The sequence below is a fragment of the Schistocerca gregaria genome, chromosome 3, assembly GCF_023897955.1.
Source record: "Schistocerca gregaria isolate iqSchGreg1 chromosome 3, iqSchGreg1.2, whole genome shotgun sequence".
Taxonomy (NCBI): Eukaryota; Metazoa; Arthropoda; class Insecta; order Orthoptera; family Acrididae; genus Schistocerca; species Schistocerca gregaria.
The window spans coordinates 94,551,574-94,573,884 of record NC_064922.1 but is presented as its reverse complement, the minus strand read 5'-3'; the positions used below and the strand labels follow the sequence as shown (position 1 = coordinate 94,573,884).

Below are 22,311 nucleotides of genomic sequence, written 5' to 3'. Positions count from 1 at the left end.
CAAGCATTGCCAGTAACTCTCCAGTGGTGTGGCCAGTGAACTGTCGTAATGTTTGCATCGGTATACTACATAGCTGGCGAGGTACAGAATTCAAAACCTTCAACGCTGCAGTCAGAAGCCTGTTATGAGATATCGGAATATACTGCTGCGAAATCTGGTTTTTCGAGCTCTTCCTCTCATTCAATTATTGTCAGAGTCTTATTGTCAGTAAAGGACCCTACAAATGTTCCGGTTTATCGACCGACCGATAAATTGTGCGTGCGTAGCTTGTTGCCCGACCGACCTACTAATTGTACGAGTGTTGCTTGTTGATCGAAAGACCGACCGAATTTTCGTTGCGGTCGGTTGGTTAGGTAAGACCAGCAAACAGTCGCACCCCTCCTCTCCATTCGACCTACAAATTGTGTAGTTTGCCGTGCAAACCGCGTGACAACAGTTCCTTTTCAGTCACCACGCGCGAGGTTCAATTAAGTCCAAATGTGGCTAACGTGACAGTGTGCGAGACAGACGAAATTTTTACTACAAAGTTTTCGAGTCTTCATGTATCTGTCGGACATGTCGTGCGAGAAGAATAGCAATACAGAGGTAAGCAACGAATCCGTAGCATTTTCATGTAGCAAACAGTGAAAAATTAAACGTAGACCCTGTTGTGAATAACTGTTAGTCGTCGGTCTGTTGGTTTTATTACCGATACTCTTCGGAAATGAAGCCTGATACCCTTAAATAGACAGACTGGATATTCATTTTCGATACGTATCGAGAACATAAACTAATAACCGAATTACGGACAGTCCATGAACTTTTCTTCATGAAATACGTCTGGTTGATCATTAGAAGTGTTACAAAAATGCTACCTATCGTCACTCCCTTCTGCTATGAACAGGAAAGTGAAGGACTTTTTATAAGTTCTAACAACTGTTAAGTGCTTCATGTTTTATGAATATGTTGCTGAATTTGTTACGTAATATGCGCCGTTGCCATTTTCAGTCTTCGTCTAATTTGTAATGAATTTCTCCAACTTACGAGGGGTATTATGAATATTACACACAAACATAAATTCATAACGTTTACATGAATATAATTTCATTTTCGTTTCGCTTTTGCTTTATCACGAATATTTCCTCATGTCATTACGAGTCACTTTGCAGGTTTCAAGGATCATTTTAGATAATAATAGTCGGGATGAATTGCGGTGAATCTGAGTTGCTCGTAGCTTCCGCCAGTGGCCAGAAATCGTGATGTAGCTATCGTTTGACGACGTTCACGCGCTTCGAAGAGCAGCTATCGTTTGACGACGTTCACGCGCTCCGAAGAACATTACTCATCCACTCTTAAATAATTCCAAAAATTTTCGGGTCCCAGCTCAGTAAGTAATACAGAGTAGGAGCACTTGATACATTCCATGGTCCATTCCATTACCCACGGCTTTGTCATAGCTTTTTCTGCTCTTGTTAATTCGAAAACAACCAAGCCAAATCCGAATTCTTTTCCTGTGGAATACTAAGCGGTACATCACAGAAAAGAACGTCACAACCAGAGCTAGGAGCCGGGCGGCGCTGAAGTTACTCAGTGTAGTCGGTCGGAAAGTGCGTCATGTAGACTGCCTTAAAATTTGTCGGTCGGTCGACATAGTGTGTGTGGATATGTAACTAATCAACGTTACTGTTTTTCTATTCGAGAGCAACTGATTTAAGGAAATTCATTTGTAAAAATTCGCACATTGACACCTTCAGGAATGTAGGTAGTAGTAAAACGTAGCAGCGAAATTTGCTGCAATGTGTGCTAAGGACATGACACCTTTTAGAAGTGAGAGGGGTGTCTGATGAAGGTTTAAACCAAATAGGCCAAGAATAAATTTATATGGGTGCACATTATCGAGAAGTCAGCGTTTTAGACGTCATGTCAATTATATCTGCTGTAAGTAGACATATCAGAAAAGAGGCTTCTTGCAGTCCAAAACCGGATAAGACATTTTGTTATTAAGTAAGTTATTAATAAAAAATTGACTACGATAGTTGATATTCCGACTGATTCGTATAAAACGTGCATTGACACTTACGGCACATTACATAAACACAGATTGATCTAGTTTGAATAACGTTTTATTCATAGGCGAATTCCCGGCCGTTAAGCTCACGGAAGTAAATATTACGAGAAGACGCACAAGAGAGGGACTGATACGAAAATTTCGCCGGACATGTTGCATAGTTTTGTTTTTGTCTCCGACCAGGGTTCCAATACAACAGCAGCTTTGGAAATTCGCAAAAGCCTTCTGTATGGTGCTAACTGTATAAGTGCATTCAGCCACATTACGATGTTAAATTATATGAAGTGGCTTCTGCTCATGCTTCGAGCCAAAGTTTCGCACGCGCTGCAACAGTTTGTTCACTATGCTAGGGTCCGTACACACACTGTGTAACGAATTTGTCGCTTTAGTGAAGGATAACAATTCCGCTTACAGATTGCAGGGCTATGATAATGAGCTTACAGGAAGAATTGTAGATTTACCGGAGGAGGTACATATGAATTAGAAGGCAAAAAGAACCTACGATCCAGTTAGTTTTTACTTGGTTTTACAAACTGCAGAAAATCTGCAGAGTCAAACATTGTGAGAAAGCTGAATTATTGCAGTTCCAAGTTCTGTTTCATCAAGATACGAGGAAAAACTAGATTCGTAATCAACTAGTGTAGCTGATGGAAATGGAAATGACGTGTGGCTAGGGCCTCCCGTGGGGGAGACCGTTCGCCTGGTGCAAGTCTTTAGAGTTGACTCCACTACGCGCGAATTGCGTGTCGATGCGGATGAAATAACACCCAGTCCCTGGGCCGAGAAAATCTCCGACCCAGCCAGTAATCGAACCGGGGCCGTTAGGTATGACATCCCGACGCACCGACCACTCAGCTAATAGGGGCGGACAGTGTAGCTGATTATTTGGCAGATACATATTTCTTAACAGGAACAAGGGATTAAAAATAAGGTGCTGACTTTTCAGTTCCAATCATAAAATTGCCACGTTAGTTTTGCTGTGTGTCCGTTATCCCAGTATGTTTGACAAATGAAAAATACGAACTTCTTGGCACTGTGTGACAAATGTGTGGAAGCAGTTCAGGTACAACATGTAACAATAAACTTAGTCGTTTTTGTGCAGTTAGTGTAGTGTCTTCCATAGCCAAACGAAGTTCTGGTGATAATTAAAGTACAGGTACTCATTCAGGCAGCAGTAGCCGACAGCGACACAAGCATTAACAGGAAAATAACCGATATTGTGACTTTTACGGGTTCCTAACCAGGTGCGAATTTTGTAATATCATCTCTGCTTTAATAGTTTAGTTTCTTGTGTTTCTGCGTGTTTAAATAATAGCCACAGTTCTCGCGTTTTCGTTTGAGTCGGAAAGTAAATCGATTTTGTGACATATTAAAAGTTCCTAATCGTGGGCAAATTATTTAGTTTCCTCTGAGTGCTTCAGTAGTTAGCTTTTTGAATCTCTGCGTGTTACACACAGTTCCTGCGTTTTCGTCAGGGTCTACAGTAGAGTTGCGCTGCACGTGCCGATAGTCCGTGGAAAACTAAACTATGTAGGAAAAACGGTCTTTAGTGTGGACAATAACTGCCATTGTTGTGTGCGGATGCGAGCCGAGTTGGCGACGCTTCGCTCTCAGCTTCAGGCTGTGACAGCTTCGGTTACACAGCTTGAGGGTGCAGTGGACGGACACCACTGTTGTGGACTGGCCGTGGGGATTCAATTGACGTCCAGCGCGTCCGAATCCTCCGATCGGTCCTCACCGCTGGACAGCCCAGTTACAGCTGGCACTGATGATGATCCCTCACCTGTGATCGAGTGGGACGTCGCCCCACCATGTAGCAGGTGGCGAAAGAGGTCCCAGGCGGCCGATCGTAAGGCCTCCCCGGTTTGTCTGACAAACAGGTTCCAAGCGCTGTCTGTGGCTGACGCTGTCGCAGAGCCAGACGCTGTCACCTCTCCTGTTTCAACCTACAAATGCAGACAATTACAGAGGGTGGGATTATTGGGATTGATAGTTGGGAGCGCCAACGCTAGGCTTCTTATGGGATCCCTTAGGGACATGGCTGCCGAGAAGGGAAAGAAAACCAGTGTGCACTCAGTGTGCATACCGGGTGGAGTCATTCCAGATGTGGAACAGGTCCTCCTGGATGCCATGAAGAGCACAGGATGCAGCCAACTGCAGGTGGTGGCTCACGACGGTACCAATGATGTGTGTCACTTTGGATCAGAAGAGATTCTGTCTGGTTTCAAGCGGCTAACAGAAGTGGTAAAGGCTGCCAGTCTTGCTTGCAAGATGAAAGCAGATCTGACCATTTACAGCATAGTTGACAGGACCGATTGCGGACCTCTCGAACAGAGCCGAGTGGAGGGTGTGAATCAGAGGCTCAGACGGTTCTGCGACCGTGTAGGCTGCAGATTCCTCGACTTGGGCCAAAGGGTGGTTGGGTTTCGGGTTCCGCTGGATAGGTCAGGTGTCCACTGTACGCACAAGGCGGCTACACGGGTAGCAGGGGCTGGGCGGGTTTTCAGGTCTCGGGAAAACACAAAACGGCTTCAGTCACAAAGGGTGCAGGCCGAACACAGGAAGAACGTGGAGTACATACAGGAACCATCGGTACAACAGTTGTAAATTGTCGTATCTGCGTTGGGAAAGTACTGGAGCTCCAAGCGCTAATAGAAAGCGCTGATGCTCAAATCGTTATAGGGACTGGAAGCTGGCAGAAGACAGATACAAGCTCGGCCGAAATTTTTGCGAAGAACCTAACGGTGTTCCGAAAGGATAGGCTAAACACGGTTGGCGGTGGCGGGTTCGTTGCTGTCAGACGTAGGTCAATTTGCAGCGAAATTGAAGTAGATACCTCCTGTGAGTTAGTATGGGCAGAGATCACTGATGGCAACTGGAATAAAATAATTGGATCCTTTTGCCGACCTTCCAATTCAGGTGATACAGTTGCTGAAAGGTTCAAAGAAAACCTGAATTTGATTTCAAACATGTACTTCACTCATAAGATTATAGTTGGTGGTGACTTTAATTTACCCTCGATATGTCGGCAACAATACATGTTTAATTCCGGAGGAACGCGTAAAACATCATCCGAAATTGTGGTAAATGCATTCTCTGATAATTATTTCGAGCAGTTAGATCATGAGCCCACGGGAATAGTAAACGGTTGTGAGAACATACTTGACCTGTTACCAACAAATAATCCTGAGTTAATAATGAGTATCAAAACGAATCCACGGATTAGTGAACACTGGGTTGTCGTAGCGAGATTGAATGCTGTAAACCCAAATCCTCCAAAAATAAACGAAAAATATACCTATTCAGGAAACAGATAAAAATTCACTTGACGCCTTTGAGGGATAATCTCCACTCCTTCCAAATTAATAATACAAGTGTAGACCAGATGTGGCTTAGATTCAAAGTAATAGTATAGGCAGCAATTGAGAGATTTATACCAAATAAATTAACAAACGACGGAGCTGATCCTCCTTGGTGCACTGAACAGGTCAGAATACTGTTGCAGAAGCAACGAAACTAACATGACAGTTTTAAACAGACGCAAAATCCCCACGATTTGCGATCTTTTACAGAAGCTAGAAATATAGCGCGGACCTCAATACGAGATCCTTATATCAGTTTCCACAACGAAACTTCGTCTCGAAACATGGCAGAACATCCAAAGGGATTCTGGTTGTATGTGAAGTATGTTCGCGGCAAGAAACAACTGATGCCTCCTCTGCGCGATAGCAACGGAGATACTATCGAAGACAGTGCTACCAAAGTAGTTACAAAAAACAGCCTTCCGAAATGCCTTCACAAAAGAAGACTAAGTAAATATTCCAGAATTCGAATCGAGAACAGTTGCCAACGTGAGTAACCTAGAAGTAAATATGCTCGGAGTAGTGAAGCAACTTAAATCAGACTGTATACCAATTACGTTCCTTTTGGAGTATGCTCATGCATTAGCTTCATACTTCTTACTCATATACAACAGTTCGGTCGACGAAAGATCCGTACCCAGAGACTGGAATGTTGCACAAGTGCCTCTGAGCTCTACTAAAGGACTTATTATCTATGGTTATCAGTCCCCTAAAACTTAGAACTACTTAAGCCTAACAAACATAAGGGCATTACACACAGCCATGTGCGAGGCAGGATTCGAACCTGCGACCGTAGTAGTCCCGTGGTTCCGGACTGAAGCGCCTAGAACCGTTCGGCCTCTGGGGTTGGCAACGTTGCACAGGTCACTCCAATATTCAAGAAAGGTAGTAGGAGTAATCCACTAAATTACAGGCCCATATCGTTAATGTAGACATGCTGCACGATTTTAGAACATATATTGTGTTCGAATATTACGAACTACCTCAAAGAAAATGGTCTATCGACACAGTCAACATGGGTTAAGAAAATATCGTTCTTGTGAAACACAGCTAGCTCTTTATACGCATGAAGTGTTGAGTGCTACTGACAAGGGATTTCAGATCGATTCTGTATTTTTGGATTTCCAGAAGCCTTTTGACACTGTGACGTACAAGAGGCTTCTAGTGAAATCGCGTGCTTCTCTAGTGAAATCGCGTGCTTCTCTAGTGAAATGTAACAGACCTACTAAGGAGACTGCCTACACTACGCTTGCCCGTTATCTTTTAGAATACTGCTGCGCAATGTGGATCCTTACCAGATAGGACTAACGGAGTACATCGAAAAAGTTGAAAGAAAGGCAGCGCATTTCGTGTTATCGTGAAATATGGGAAAGAGTCTCACAGAAATGATACAGGATTCGGGCTAGACTTCATTAAAAGAAGACGTTTCTCGTTGCGACAGAATATTCTCACGAAATTCCATTCACCAACTTTCTCCTCCGGATGCGAAAACATTTTGTTGACACAGACCTACATAGGGGGAAATTATCAATACGATAAAATAAAGGAAATCAGAGCTCGTACGGAAAGATATAGGTGTTCGTTATTTTCTCACGCTATATCAGATTGGAAGAATACACAATTGTGAAGGTGGTACGATGAACTCTCTGCAAGGCACTTAAATGTGATTGGCAGAGTATCCATGTAGATGTATAGGTCCTGTGTGGGCCGTATAGTATGGCAGCGAATATTCTCATGAGATAATACGCAACCGTTTTACGCTGGAAAAAGTTAGTTCTAGAAATTGCCACCAGGTGCACTTCTGGTGCTATGAATGCAGGGTAGACGTATGGAAATGTTTCCTTAGGAAACGGATTATGAATAGGACTTCGTCGGCAAGGTCAAACAAGTGGAAAGGTGCATTCTTCATTTTCTTACTAACCGCCGCCTATACTTTTTCAGTATGAGCACCAGAGTCATTGAGAAGATAATGCAATTTTCTCGTGATTTCAACACCGACCAATGACGCGGCAGCATGCTTCCCCGTCTCTGTATCATGACTAACACTACTTTAAGGGAACCAATCCTTGATTACGAATGTAGATAGATGACTATGCAGTAAATCTATTCACTGTCAGTTCTCGAACATATACACCAAAGTATACCAGACAGCGATCTACACATTTCTAGCACATTGCTCGTAGTGTGTAATTTAAGATCATTCCCTACGCAATGGTCACAGAGAATTCTCGCATTCTTAGGATAAAGTTAGAGATTGAAAGATCTCATTGTCTGCAGCACTGTCACTGAGTTAATATGCAGCTGTCCAGAAGTAGACCGCTACATTTCGCATCTCGTGAGGTAATAGAGCGAGCCGAATCCCTGAGCACTGTTCCGCACCAATCTTTTTTGCTGTACCCATCCAAGTGCACAAGATTTCTCCACATGCGCGCATGTCCAGGAGGTTAGCACCCCTTATCGGTGTATAGTAGTAGAGACGAAAGTGTTGTGTTGCAATAGCAGTCAAGAAGAACAAGAAACGTGTGGTTTTTACGCATGATTAAACTCCAGATGTACGGAGTTTGAATCATTTTATGTATATCAACTGCGCTCTCAATTGTAACGCATCGTACTAGTGTTTGGGGACAGTACTAAGAACGTATTGGTAAGAGATATCATAAACACATGCGATCCTAAGGCTACACTGTTCTGCACTTAACACTCTATAATGTTAGAGCGGTGCACATTTCTAAAAGTCGTGTGGAATGCAACACTGTTAATATTCCAATGTATGAAATATATTTCAAGCACATGACATACTTTCTTCTTGCAGGTTTCCCTACGATAAACTGAGGTAACAAACTTTAAAACGAAAAAGAACTACTTCCTTAAAACATTGATTCTTCGTGATACGTCCACTTATAAACCTGCAGAGGTGTATGGCGTCCACTGTTCACATCCGATCACGGTTCAGAAATTGTACTATTCTTGCATCACTCATATAAAATATTCTATAGTAACGGAGAACGCTTCTTACAAGGAAACAAACGCATATCAGCCGTGTTTGACATGTGAAATTACACGTCTTGCCGTCACTAACTCCATAAATAGGACATCTGTAAAGCAGATGTATACATGGGGAATCAGTGCCTCACAAACACCTGTCGGTAACTTAGAATCACCGTATTTATGAAACTGAAGACTTTATTTTATTGTCAAGATCTGGTAGGTGAATGGAGTACGTTGCATATATCTTGGTTCGTCTAGAAGAAAGCACAGCGCGTTAGTTTCCGGAGCGTTGAAACAGAGGTTGCGATGTCTTTTCGTGAGGCAATCATACAGTATCTGATGCCACGTGATCTAGTCAGCCGATGACAGCAGATATTCAGAGCGTAAGACACGTGTTATAGTCAGCAAATAGCAAGATCAGTGGTTACGTAGCGCGAACACACAGAGAAAAAGTTAACGGTTTATATTAATGCACATAGGATAGCTACAAGAAAAGCTGAGCTTTTACACGTAATATTTCTCTTTCTTGAGGTGTGTTGTACTTAAATATACATCACACAAACGTGCCAGTAAATTTAAAATTGAGATAAATGCCTGGGCTCGGAATTCTTGTAAGTGGCTGGCCCTCAAACTGCTCAATTTTAAACGCTCTGTGATTTAGAAATCCATACCACTCGCTCACACGTAACATAATTCATCTTGCGTAAAAAGAAATTTACTTTGAAAGTAACGCTTTTCGAACCACTGTTCGCAATACTATCTGGAGACTGTTAGAAATAGGTTCGATTTACCAGTTGCCACAGAGCGCCAGAAAAGAGGCATTACTGCGCGTGAGGAGCTGCAGTGGTGTAGGAAGCTCACATGTAAATATGTACAAAGCACTAAGAGAGCTTACATTACAATATAAAAGAAACAGGGCATAAGAGCATACTCTCAAGATCACCGGAATTTCGTAAACCCCACTAAACAGCATAATTCGGCTTGAAGTGCACATTGGTTTTTTCCAGATTGTCAATGAAGTAGGTCCCATCTGATATTAAGTTTTTGAGAGTGATTTTTGGGATGTAAATTTTCTTCAAGTATCAGTACTCCACGATCTCATTTTTGTTTCTTTATTATAGCATAATGCCATGCATGGCAGAAGATAACGTGGACTTGAAATTCAGCGAACAGTTGGAACTAACCAATACTGTACAATGAAACACTTCCGTTTCAAACAAAATGATTGCCTCAGGTGAAAGATTAATAAAGCCAAATTTCTTTAGCAAACTTGCAAAAATAACCTCATTGTTCTGCAAGGCGATTAAGTTCCGCGTTATTTGAGCGTACACAACTTTCGCACTAGTGCGCGCAACGCTAAGCACAACACCTCAGTCACAGCTCTCGTCCATCTCCGCAATATGAGATGGCACTGTCTTAGAGACGGACCAAATTCTGGTTCTGCTGATCCACGTATTAATATGTAACGCGCAACGTACGAGATTGCTGCTAACGGAGAACCTTTTCTCCTTTCTGATCATACTCGGCAGTGATACCTGAACGGGGGAGGTATTATAACGAGTGTACCGACCTTCGATTAGTCAGTCTGCACCAGTCTGAAATTTCACTATAGACAGGTACAGACAAATTCAGTCTGCGCCTAATAAGATAATCATATTCCTGTACATAGCCATGAAGAGAAATGTATACACTCTTCAAGTATCAGAGATATGTGAGAATAAGATTCATGTACCAAGACCAAAGGAACTTCAGATTGTCAATTGTAAACAGCATCCAGAATCAAGTTATGTAATGACTATGATTTTTATTATTTTAATAAATGTGTGCGAAAATTAATCAGGTTCTGTTTAAAGCTGGTCACCGTCAATCTGCTACTCTAGCCTTGCAAGTGGCGTTTCTATCGTCTGACCTAATGGCAGAAGACAAACACGCTGCGTTAAGACCACGAGACATATTGCTGACACTCGCCTACTTCGTTAGAGCGACAAGTCAACTAATCTGATAATGTGTGTACCGAAGGTCTTACAGTACGCACACCACGAAACTAAAATCAGAAAACAAGTTAAAAAACATATTTTTGCCCTCCGTAATTATGTGCATGGAACTTGATAGAAATAAGTTTTGTTTTCATTTGACGTGGGAGCTGTAAACGAAGAAAGCAGCGAAATCACTTAACTTAATCACGGGTCACGTGGAGACTAATCCCCTCCACACAACAACTCAGACGACTCTGCGTATGAGCAAATCTGGCAGCTAGGGCGCGCAAGAAAAATTTTTTTCGGTAGCATCTGGCTGCTTGCTGCTAATGCATATACAGTTGACACACCCACTTCAAGTAGCGGCAAGCGGAGAAGTTACTGCTCAAACGCGCGTCAACTGCGCATGGGCATCAGCCCGCTGGCGACTGGTCAAGCGAACCTAATGTGAACAGTTGCGACGTCATGGTCATAGCAAGCAGTTTATTGTTTACGGAGAATTACATGGTCCTCGCCCTACGGCCTTTGGCATAGTTTTGCTATTTGCAGACGCTTGTGAATGCACAGTGTTTTGTTGTTGTAAATTGCCTTTTCCTTTGCCATTAAAGATTTATTTTTTTCTCGCGTTTATATTTTATTGCTGCAGTATCATTATCCAGTAGCAGGATATAGTAACATCTTTTGCTAGAGACTCAATTCTTACCAGTCAAAATTACAAAAATTTAACTGAAAGCTGAAACAATGAAAAATTCGTTTTTCAGACAAGTTGTGCATATTATTATTATCATCATCATCATCATCTATTCTTTCTGAGACGTTATGTCAGGTTAAAAATGGAAAGTGACGCGGACCTTGCTCAAGCGTGACTTCTTTTTTAACTGTATGGCATATGTTACATTGCATTTAGAAACTTTCAGGTAATTGAACAACTATCAATAATAACAGATTTCTGTAGCTGTATAGATACGTTTGGATGTAGATGTATTGCGTTGATGCACTGGTGCATATTGTGTGGTATGATTCCTGTAGTTAATAGTATAATTGGTATGATGTCAACTTTATCCTGATGCCACATGTCCTTGACTTCCTCAGCCACTTAGATGTATTTTTTAATTTTTTCTCCTGTTTTCTTCTGTATATTTGTTGTATTGGGTATGGATATTTTGATTAGTTGTGTTAATTTCTTCTTTTTATTGATGAGTATGATGTCAGGTTTGTTATGTGGTGGTGTTTTATGTTGTAATGGCTCTGTCCCAGTATAATTTGTATTCATCATTCTCCAGTACATTTTGTGGTGCATACTGCTATGTGGGAATGTGTTGTTTTACTAGTTTATGTAGTATGACCAGTTGTTTATTATTACTTTTTCTACATTGTCATGTCTTCTGGTGTATTCTTTATTTGCTAGTATTGTATATCCGCTTGTGATGTGATCTACTGTTTCTATATGTTGTTTGCAAAGTCTGCATTTATCTGTTGGGGTATTGGGATCTTTAATAATACGCTTGCTGTAATATCTTGTGTTTATTGTTTGATCCTGTATTGCAATCATAAATCCTTCCATATCACTGTATATACACTCCTGGAAATGGAAAAAAGAACACATTGACACCGGTGTGTCAGACCCACCATACTTGCTCCGGACAGTGCGAGAGGGCTGTACAACCAATGATCACACGCACGGCACAGCGGACACACCAGGAACCGCGGTGTTGGCAGTCGAATGGCGATAGCTGCGCAGCATTTGTGCACCGCCGCCGTCAGTGTGAGCCAGTTTGCCGTGGCATAGGGAGCAGCATCGCAGTCTTTAACACTGGTAGCATGCCGCGACATCGTGGACGTGAACCGTATGTGCAGTTGACGGACTTTGAGCGAGGGCGTATAGTGGGCATGCGGGAGGCCGGGTGGACGTACCGCCGAATTGCTCAACACGTGGGGCGTGAGGTCTCCACAGTACATCGATGTTGTCGCCAGTGGTCGGCGGAAGGTGCACGTGCCCGTCGACCTGGGACCGGACCGCAGCGACGCACGGATGCACGCCACGACCGTAGGATCCTACGCAGTGCCGTAGGGGACCGCACCGCCACTTCCCAGCAAATTGTGGACACTGTTGCTCCTGGGGTATCGGCGAGGACTATTCGCAACCGTCTCCATGAAGCTGGGCTACGGTCCCGCACACGGTGAGGCCGTCTTCCGCTCACGCCCCAACATCGTGCAGCCCGCCTCCAGTGGTGTCGCGACAGGCGTGAATGGAGGGACGAATGGAGACGTGTCGTCTTCAGCGATGAGAGTCGCTTCTGCCTTGGTGCCAATGATGGTCGTATGCGTGTTTGGCGCCGTGCAGGTGAGCGCCACAATCAGGACTGCATACGACCGAGGCACACAGGGCCAACACCCGGCATCATGGTGTGGGGAGCGATCTCCTAAACTGGCCGTACACCTCTGGTGATCGTCGAGGGGACACTGAATAGTGCACGGTACATCCAAACCGTCATCGAACCCATCTTTCTACCATTCCTAGACCGGCAAGGGAACTTGCTGTTCCAACAGGACAATGCACGTCCGCATGTATCCCGTGCCACCCAACGTGCTCTAGAAGGTGTAAGTCAACTACCCTGGCCAGCAAGATCTCCCGATCTGTCCCCCATTAAGGATGTTTGGGACTGGATGAAGCGTCGTCTCACGCGGTCTGCACGTCCAGCACGAACGCTGGTCCAACTGAGGCGCCAGGTGGAAATGGGATGGCAAGCCATTCCACAGGACTACATCCAGCATCTCTACGATCGTCTCCATGGGAGAATAGCAGCCTGCATTGCTGCGAAAGGTGGATATACACTGTACTAGTGCTGACATTGTGCATGCTCTGTTGCCTGTGTCTATGTACCTGTCGTTCTGTCAGTGTGATGATGTGATGTATCTGACTCCAGGAATGTGTCAATAAAGTTGCCCGTTCCTGGGACAATGAATTCACGGTGTTCTTATTTCAATTTCCAGGAGTGTAGATGTTCAAATAGGAGCTATCGTATTGCATGAAGAATTTGATGCAGCACTGAAAGACTAAAGTCGAAACAAGGCCTTGGGAGTAGACAACATTCCATTACAACTACTGATAGCCTTTAGTGGACTACCCATGACAAAACTGTACCGTCTCGTAAGCAAGATGTATGAGACAGGCGAAATACCGTCACACTTAAAGAAGAACATAATTATTCCAATCCCAAAGAAAGATGGTGTTGACAGATGTGAAAGTTACCGATCGACCAGTTTAATAAGTCCTGGTTGCAAAATACTAACACATATTCTTTACAGATTAATGCTAAAATTGGTAGAAGACGACATTGAGGAAGATCAGCGTGGATTCCGTAGAACTGTTGGAACACGTGAGGCAATACAGACCCAACTACTTATCTTAAGGAAAGACAAAGCAATGTTTCTAGCATTTGTAGACTAAGAGAAAGTTTTCGACAATGTTGACTGGAGTACTCTCTTTCAAATTCTGCAGGCAACAGGGGTCAACAATAGGGAGCGAAACCCTATTTACAATTCGTACAGAAACCAGATGGCAGTCACAAAAGTCCAAGCTCCTGAAAGTGAAGCAATGGTTGAGAACGGAGTGAGGCGGGGTTGTAGCCTATACCCAATGTTATTCAGTCTGTATATTGACAAAGCAAAAAAGCAACCAAAAAATTTTTTTGTAGGAAATAAAATCCATGGAGAAGAAATAAATACTTTGAAGTTTGCTGACAACATTGTAATTCTGTCACAGCAAAGGACGTGGAAGACAGCTGAATGGAATGTAGAGCGTCTTGAAAGGAAGATACAAGATGAACATCAAAAAAAGCAAAACCAGGATGAGCCTTGCTGCCCCAGGCTTATGCATTGTTTTAAAACTTGGCTGTTACTCTGCGTTTGGTTCCCCGCGGTTATTGCGGTTATGCAGTGTTTCTTCCTCTTTCTAGCATGGCAACAGCGGTGTGTATCGATATTTGCATCGTATACCATCTTAGTTCTGGTGTTTATAGTTCCGACTTGATGGCGTACAGCCAGTGAGTCGGTTTGAGCGGAACAGCTAGCAAGTCTCTGAACGGTGCAGTCGACCGGGACCACTGGCGGTCTCTATGCATTGTCGGAGCATGTGGGGGCTGTTCAGAGTGCTTAGAGGTTCGGGGCTCACCGACCCAGGACATGAAAGTTGAGTGGTGATATAATTACCGATGCCACGTCTTTTCACCTTGTCCCCTCGCTTGGTGGTTCGCTGTTGGCGATATTCCTGGGAGCAACAGCGAGTGTTGGGGTTCGTGAAGGTTTAGCTTCCGTGTGGTGGAATTAACAAAATCTTACATTAGTTGGCCTTAACTACTGTTTCAGGTTAAAGCCTAGAGCCTTCTGTCTTAAAAAAATAAAACAAATATTTATAGCAGTAGTATTTAATGCTTGGGCCTTCAGCTGTTTTAGTATTAAAGTCGTTTCCTGTCGATAGTCAAGCTTAGAAGTTGCGCTGTAATGTTTGGACAACTAAATAAAGTGTTATGTTTGGAGTGTAACTGACAGCCACCTTCCACAATTCCTACTACTTGTCCTGTTCTGCGGGTTCAGCAGGGCGTTTCACTGGTAGCAGAGCGTGGTTACGCTTGTGCTTGCCATTCTAGTTGCTGTCAGTTTCACTCTTTTTTTCTGTTTGTATTTTATGGCACCGTACTGCTCCCTGTGTGGCTTGTTTCAGGTGCGTGTGTCCGGGGATCAGTCTCCCCAGGAAAGACCACATTGTCTATGAGTTGGCAATAAGGCGCCAACAGATTGAGGGAAGTGTTCCGGAACTGGTGGTCCATTTGCGGACTGCCGTGCTGCCGCCGGTTGACGTCACGTCGGCGGTGGGCGGTGAGACAGGAGCGGCGATGAAATATCTGTATGAGGCTGTTACGGGCCTTGAGGACACTATTTGTCTACTAGAGGGAACCCAACCTAGTGACATTCAGCTGGATCGGGTGCGAGCACAGTTGATGCATTTAACTAATCGGGTAGCCGATGTAATTGTTAAATTTGGGGACCATCACAAGAAAATTTGACCCTTGAATTGGGGAACCAGGTAAGGTATTACACTTTAAGCTCACGTGTTTGGTGTTGGATGGGAGGAAGTTTGGAGATGGTGTGCTATCAGCGAGAGCATCAGTCAGCCCGACGATGGCACTGTTCCATTTTCTGTTAATTTAGGTACTGTGTTCGCCAAGTTGCCTAATCATCTGGCCTATTTCTTTCGGGATATTACTGAATTGCTTGTAGAGCGACTTGATCGTGTGAAGTTGTGGTTGTTGGTCCGTCTAGACCAACACGCGCCCGCCTTTCGCATTCCGCACCAAGTAATTTTGTCATTGTTTTACCCGCTAGCTAGAGGCGAGTTGCAGAATCTCCTCTCACGTGCCATGGGGGAATAGCTTTCCTCGCCGCAAATAAGGTAGCTCGTAATTAGCCAAAGGTTAACCACCGGGGTTCGAAAACAACTCGAGTGTCGTTATATTTGGGAAGTGCAGCAGGGTGAGGAGCTTATTGATTTTCCTGAACAATAATTAGTCTCTATCGTTATTAATGCAGATACGTCGCATTTTGTTATCCATAAGCAGCCTGAAGCATGGGGAGAGCTCTGTGATGGCGTTAGAGCAGCATCTGCTATACCTCTTCAGAACCACGTACGTCAGGAGAACAAGGAGGGTGACGTAGGCGCCGATCTGTATCCATTTAAGTTATCAAAAGGTGACCCCAGTGTTTCAGGTGCACCAGTACAGCTCATTTGCTACTATCTTGTGTTCATCCTCATGCTCCTAGAGCAAGTAGATGACGCCAGGTTCGTCCTCAAACTCGGGTTCGTACCTTCAGGCCTTAGTGTACCCGGGTTGTCGCTCCCTCATCACACCTTTGACCTTACGTTTCTTCTCTGGTAGGTGGCGAGCCCGTCTGTGCTCTCTTGGATTCTGGCAGTTCCTTTTCATTATCAAGTTTTGAGTGGTTTTTGGAATTAGGGCATCTTAGGAAACTTGGTTCGGTCGCTTCGTCAGTGCAGAGATGTTGAGTGGACAATGGCCGGGCGTTACCTCTGGAGGGATGGGTCTGGGGAGTATATCCGTCACCGATGTTTCCTGGCCTATATCTTCAGCCTTGGTTAAAGAACTGTTAACCTAATATTAAGGTGTGATTTCATCCATAAATCCGGGTTGATCTTGGATTATTCCGGATACAGCTTGTCCTTTGTTTTCTCCTAGCGAGAAGTTTGGTCTTGGAGAAAGCGCTAAATCTAGGGTACGGCAGATTGCCAGGATCTTCGCCGTGGAGTTTGCAGCTAATGAATTTGATTTGGCCCATCTCTTGCCCAATCAGGTCTCTCAGTTGAGCCAGCTGTTGCGCGGTTTTCCCCAACTCCTTAGTGATAACCTCGGTGTCACTAGCGTTCTCGAATATCATATGTCTCCTCGATGATATTCCAATTAGGCAATCTCCATATCGCCTCTCACCCCAGAAGGTAAAGATACCCAGGGCTAAGATCTCTCAGAAACTCATGATTAGGTCCTCTGATTTGGCTTATGCTTCTCCAATATTTTTGGTACCTAAAGACCAGGGGCGCGATTACAGACCTGTGACCGACTACTGCCATTGGTTGCACTTGAATCAGTACCTCTACCGGATCTGCACAATTCTTTTACTTTGCCGGCGCTAACTGGTTTACGTCCTTGATTTGAATCAGGCCTATCATCAAATTCCTTTGGCTGAGAAATGTAAACATGTTACTGACTCTTGTACTGCTTGGAACTTTGTCGAATATGATTTCCTTTTGGACTAGCTACCGGAGCGGTGGAGCTTACTCGTTTGTTGGATAATATCCTTGGTGACTTGAAGTTAGTGCGTGTCTGTAATTATTTGGATGGCTTGGTTATCTACAGTCGTTCTTTTGAGGATCATTTGGATCATATCAGTTCAATTCTCTTAAGGTAACAGGGAGCCAGTCTGTTAAGCCTAGTAAAATCACGCTTGCTAAGCAGGTGACTTTTCTAGGTCATATAGTGTCGGGTCAGAGTATTTGCATTGACCAAGAGCAAACGAAAATCCTGCGGGTATTGCCTCCTCCTACTGATAAGTGGGAATTGCTAAATTTATAGGCATGGCAAATTACTTTAGCGCTTCGTTCCTAATTTTGCTCAGTTGGCGGCGCCCTTAAATCAGTTACGCCGGAAGTGTGTGCGTTTTGAATGGGGTCCCACCCAGGAGGCTGCCTTTGAGCACATCAACACAGTGACAGTTCATCCGCCAATTCTTGGTGTAGCCGATTTCAATAAAAAGTATTGTGCAGAGTGAGGCTTGTAATGCGGGGATTTCTGCTGTTCGCCTCCAGGAGTTTGAGGGGCAGAGACAGCCATTAGCTTACCCGTCTCGTCGGTTAACTGATGCCGAAGTTAAGTACTCTGTCTACGAGTGCGATTCCTTGGTTGTTTTATTTGCCTTACAGAAGACCCGTTTCTACCCTGAACATCGGGTTTTCCAGTTGGAAACCGACACTCAACAGTTCAGCTGGGTATTGGCTAAGCCACGTAAAACTGGCCATATTGCCAGGTGGACAGTACGTATTTCAGCATTTCCGTTTGAAGTCAAGCATGTGAAGGGCTCTGAAAATGTCCTTGCGGATGTTCTCAGCCAGATGTTTTCCGAAGCTACGATTAGTGAGACAAGGGAGCAAGTGGAACTTGACAATCTTAATTGCATGGTGTTGGGTGAAAGTCCCCTTTTCTTCGAAGACGTTGCTCAGCATCAGGATCAGGACCCTGTTTGGGCCAGTTTTAAGCAACGTGTGTTGGCAGGAGAGCTGTCGGACGAGTATGAGGTCAAGAGGGGTATTCCTTGCAGGGAGGTCGGCAATGCTAAGCAGTATAATGTCTGTTTGCCTGTAACCTTGGTATGTCCGGTCTTTCGTTATTTTCATGATTCGATGGTGGGTGGCCGTTTAGGGACTTCAGTCTCCCAAAAAATCACGGAGCATTTACCTTGGCCCTCCATGGACCAGGATGTGAGACAAATGGCATCCTAATGCTGCTTGTGTAATTTAGCTAAACCCAGCAATGCTCTTCAACAAGGTTGGTTCAGTTCTGAACGAGTGTTCTCTACCATGCACAAGCTCAATATAGATTGTGGTCTTTACCTCGTACTAAAAGAGGTCATCGATATGTACTAGTTATTATCGATGCATTCTCTAGATTTACTTGGCTCCTTCCGAGACGTAACGTTACTGCTACGAACACCATTAATCAATTAACTAGTATCTTCAGTGTTTTTGGGCCACCCAAGCAGTTAGTTGGCGATAACGCTCCAGCCTTTCTTTCAGGTCCTTTCAAGGCATTCTGTTTTCAGAGCTGTGTCAAGCATGCCACCACCACCACATGTTATTCCCAGGGGTCCTTTGCGGAGAGAGTTAATCGGAATCTTGAGTCCTTTGATTATTTATCAGAAAACCCCCAGTAAATGGGACTAGAGTCTTCCCTGACTTGGTTTTGCCTTTAATACCCCCAGTCATCAAGCCTTGCTAGATATGCCTGTATCCTTCATCTTTTCCTACCCAGTTAATTCCCCTCTTTCGAAGCTGTGGGGGAATTCAAGATCTTATTCCAGTCGACGATAATCGGCATGTTATCAAAGAAGTCTGGAACTGGGCCAGGCTTAATATACTCAGAGCTCATAATAAGCAAGTGGGACGTTATAATCGTAATCGGGAAACCTTTAAGGGCAGGCCGTGGGACTAGGTTTATGTCCGCAATTTCCAAGGGAGGCAGGTGCGTGCTGGGAACCGCAGTAATTTTACTCCTCGTGTTTATCGGCTGTACAACATCATGCGTGTATTAGTCCCAGTAAATCTGTTTGCCAAAGAGAACAGCTCAGGTAAGTAATATCGGGTTCCCCTTAGTCAGGTTAAGTTCAAGTAGCTCAGTGTTTGGTTTACCTCCTCCCTGGGTTAGGGTTGTGGGGGGTGTTTGAGCCGTGCTACCATGGCTTATGCGTTGTCTTGAAACTTGGCTGTTACTCTGCGTTTGGTTTCCCGAGGTTATTGAGGTTATGCCATAGTTCTTCCTCTTTTTACACCTACCGTATACCATCTTTGGTCTGGTGATAATAGTTCCAGCTTGGTGGCGTGCAGCCAGTCAGTCGGTTGGAGTGGATCAACAAGCAAGTTTCTGGACGGTGCAGTTGGCCTGGCCCGTTGGTGGTCTCTGTGCAGTGTCGGAGCATGTGGGGGCTGTTCAGAGTGCTACGAGGTTCGTGGTTCACCTACCCATCACATGAAGTTCAGTGGTGATTTAGTTACGGAAGCCACGTCTGTTCACCTTGTCCCCTCGCTTGGTGGTCCGCTGTTGGAGGTATTCCTGGGAACAACAGCGAGTGCTAGAGTTGGTTAAGGTTTAGCTTCCGTGTGGTGGAAATAACTATATTTGTCGGTTTGAAATTACAGTGTACTAGCAGAATTTTATGCCTTGTGGCTGTTAGTGTTCCGGTCGCTGACGTAAATTGAGGCAGTGTGCTTTCCTCACCTGTTGTTGCTGTCCAACATGGTGTGTAGTTTTTCACAGCTTAATGTATTTTTGGTTGTGGGCGGCTATGTCTGTAACGTTTTGGCTTTGGAATTATCTTATACTGGTCAGTGGTTAGCAAGTCGTCTTGTAGCTGGGTCTCTGACTGTCTATTGGTTGTTGCCGGCGGATCAAGTATAGTTGGGCTGACTTCTTGTCCCGACTAAGCGAACGTTAAGATTTCAAGGGCAGACCAAGCCCCCTAGAAATTTCTGAGCGCCATTGTCCTGTACTGCCTTTGTTGTGTGTTTTTAATATCTTAATTTGTATGCTTTTAGTTGTGTTCCCAATATCAAAGACCTTCATCCGTTTTAAAAGTACGTTTTTATAAATTGGGCAAGTCTTAAATTTCCTGAACATAAAGCTCAGGCAATTTGCCTGTTGAAAGGTTAACGTAGTTATGTTTTAAAATTATCGGCCTTCAGCCGCTTGTTAAAAAATTAATCTGCCTAGTCAAATCTTACATTAGTTGGCCTTAAATACTATTTCAGGTTAAAGCCTAGAGCCTTCTGTCTTAAAAAAATAAAACAAATATTTATAGCAGTTCTATTTAATTTATGGGCCTTCAGCCGTTTCAGAAATAAAGTCGTTTTCTGTCGTCAGTCAAGCTTAGAAGTTGCGCTGTAACGTTTGGACGACTAAATATAGTGTTATGCTTGGAGTGTAACTGACAGCCGCTCATTCTGGGCCCCCTTCCACAATTCCTACTACTTGTCCAGTCCTGTGGATTCAACAGGGCGTTTCAGAGGCTAATGGAATGTAATCGAATTACATCAGGTGATGCTGAGGAATTTGATTAGGCAATAAGAAACTTAAGGACTGATAACAACTGCTGCTTAAGATTTGGACACAGCTTCGAAGCAGCTGAAGTAAGTTTTGTTTCTTGGACTAACGACATAGTGGCGTCTAAAGCTATGAACTGTAAATATGTCTTCAAAAGTACAATAGTTAATCAAAAATAATTAGATAAATCACTACTTTGTCGTTTCATGGTGCACATTTTAAATATTCATTCACATATCACGTAACTGACTCTTGGTGCAAGCACAGCCACTTTGGGTATGATATACTAGCAAGCACGGAGAAATAAAAAAGCGTTAGCTATGTTGAATATCAGAAGTCTGGTTAATATCTTACGAAAAATTTCTCGTGTGTGTCTGTGTGTGTGTGTACGAAAAATTTCTCGTGTGTGTCTGTCTGTGTCTGTGTGTGTGTACGAAAAATTTCTCGTGTGTGTGTGTGTGTGTGTGTGTGTGTGTGTGTGTGTGTGTGTGTGTGTGTGTGTGTCTGGATGCTCGTGTTTGATTCGCGCACGTCGTGGACAACTTATGTACCCACTTTTTGCTCTGACGTCTTAAACATCAGGCCATTTAGCGTTGGAACTAGGTACATGACCGAACTTGAAGAAAATAGAAAAATCTTGCTTATATAACTCCATTGGTAAAACCAAAAGAGGGTTACTAAATATTTAAGTAATTCTGGTGTTGTATTGTTTCACGTTCTGTGAGAACAAATTACTTGCACATCATCTATTTGATTGTCACCGTACATAGCAGCTCCTAAGAAAAAGAGATCAGGCGAATATGTGAAACCTAACTCTTTTTCAGGGCTGCATAGCGCGTAACAAATGTTTTGTCTCTGATGCTGCCCTTAATTTGTTTCATAGAAACGATGCTGATGAGCTGAGAAGCCGAAGTGCAGCCCTCGGGATATGGTGCGATCCCTGGCGCGAGCAACAGGCATTTGTTTGTATCAAGCAACCAGCTGGTGTGGCGGAGGAGCTGCAACAGAACAGATGCCAGGACTCGCCGACCGTATGATGTGCGCTCCTTACCAGTGAAATAAGAGCTGTAGCAAATGAAATTTACAAGTGGAAGAATGTTGAGGTGTGTCGAAAGTTCAAGAACTTTACTGCAATTTGTGAACGGTTGAGCCAAAAACACCTTGGACTTGTAAACAATCAGTACAATAATTTAGATACCACAAAGCAAAACAATTACATATGAAATTGTTTCATGTAACTGTTCCTTTGGATAAAATTGTAAATATTCAGCAAAACTGTTTAAGTTAAACAAATTAAACTGGATGGGAATTTCGTCCCTCGCTGCGGGTATTTTTTTATTTTTGGCGGGGGGCTTCCTGTCGGCTGCGCCTAAGTGGGGAGAACTTTAATCAAAGTGTAATACCACGTAGACACAACTATTCAGTTGCGACTCATAAACTCAAATGTAAATATTGTAAAAAGGTGTCACCCAATCCAGGAGCAAACAAAACATTGTAATAATGACAGGTAATTTATCGATCAGCGCCCTAATAACTAAAAGTTTATTACATGACTA

At 43.7% G+C, this 22,311-nt stretch overlaps 1 long non-coding RNA gene across 1 annotated transcript; it reads left to right on the top strand.

Annotated features, from left to right (window-relative positions):
- Positions 1–411: 411 nt before the first annotated feature.
- LOC126355217 (uncharacterized) lies at positions 412–22,075 on the top strand. Its single transcript, XR_007565479.1, has 3 exons — positions 412–585; positions 15,097–15,459; positions 21,639–22,075. It is a non-coding gene; the product is annotated as an uncharacterized LOC126355217 (long non-coding RNA).
- The last annotated feature ends 236 nt before the right edge of the window (positions 22,076–22,311 follow it).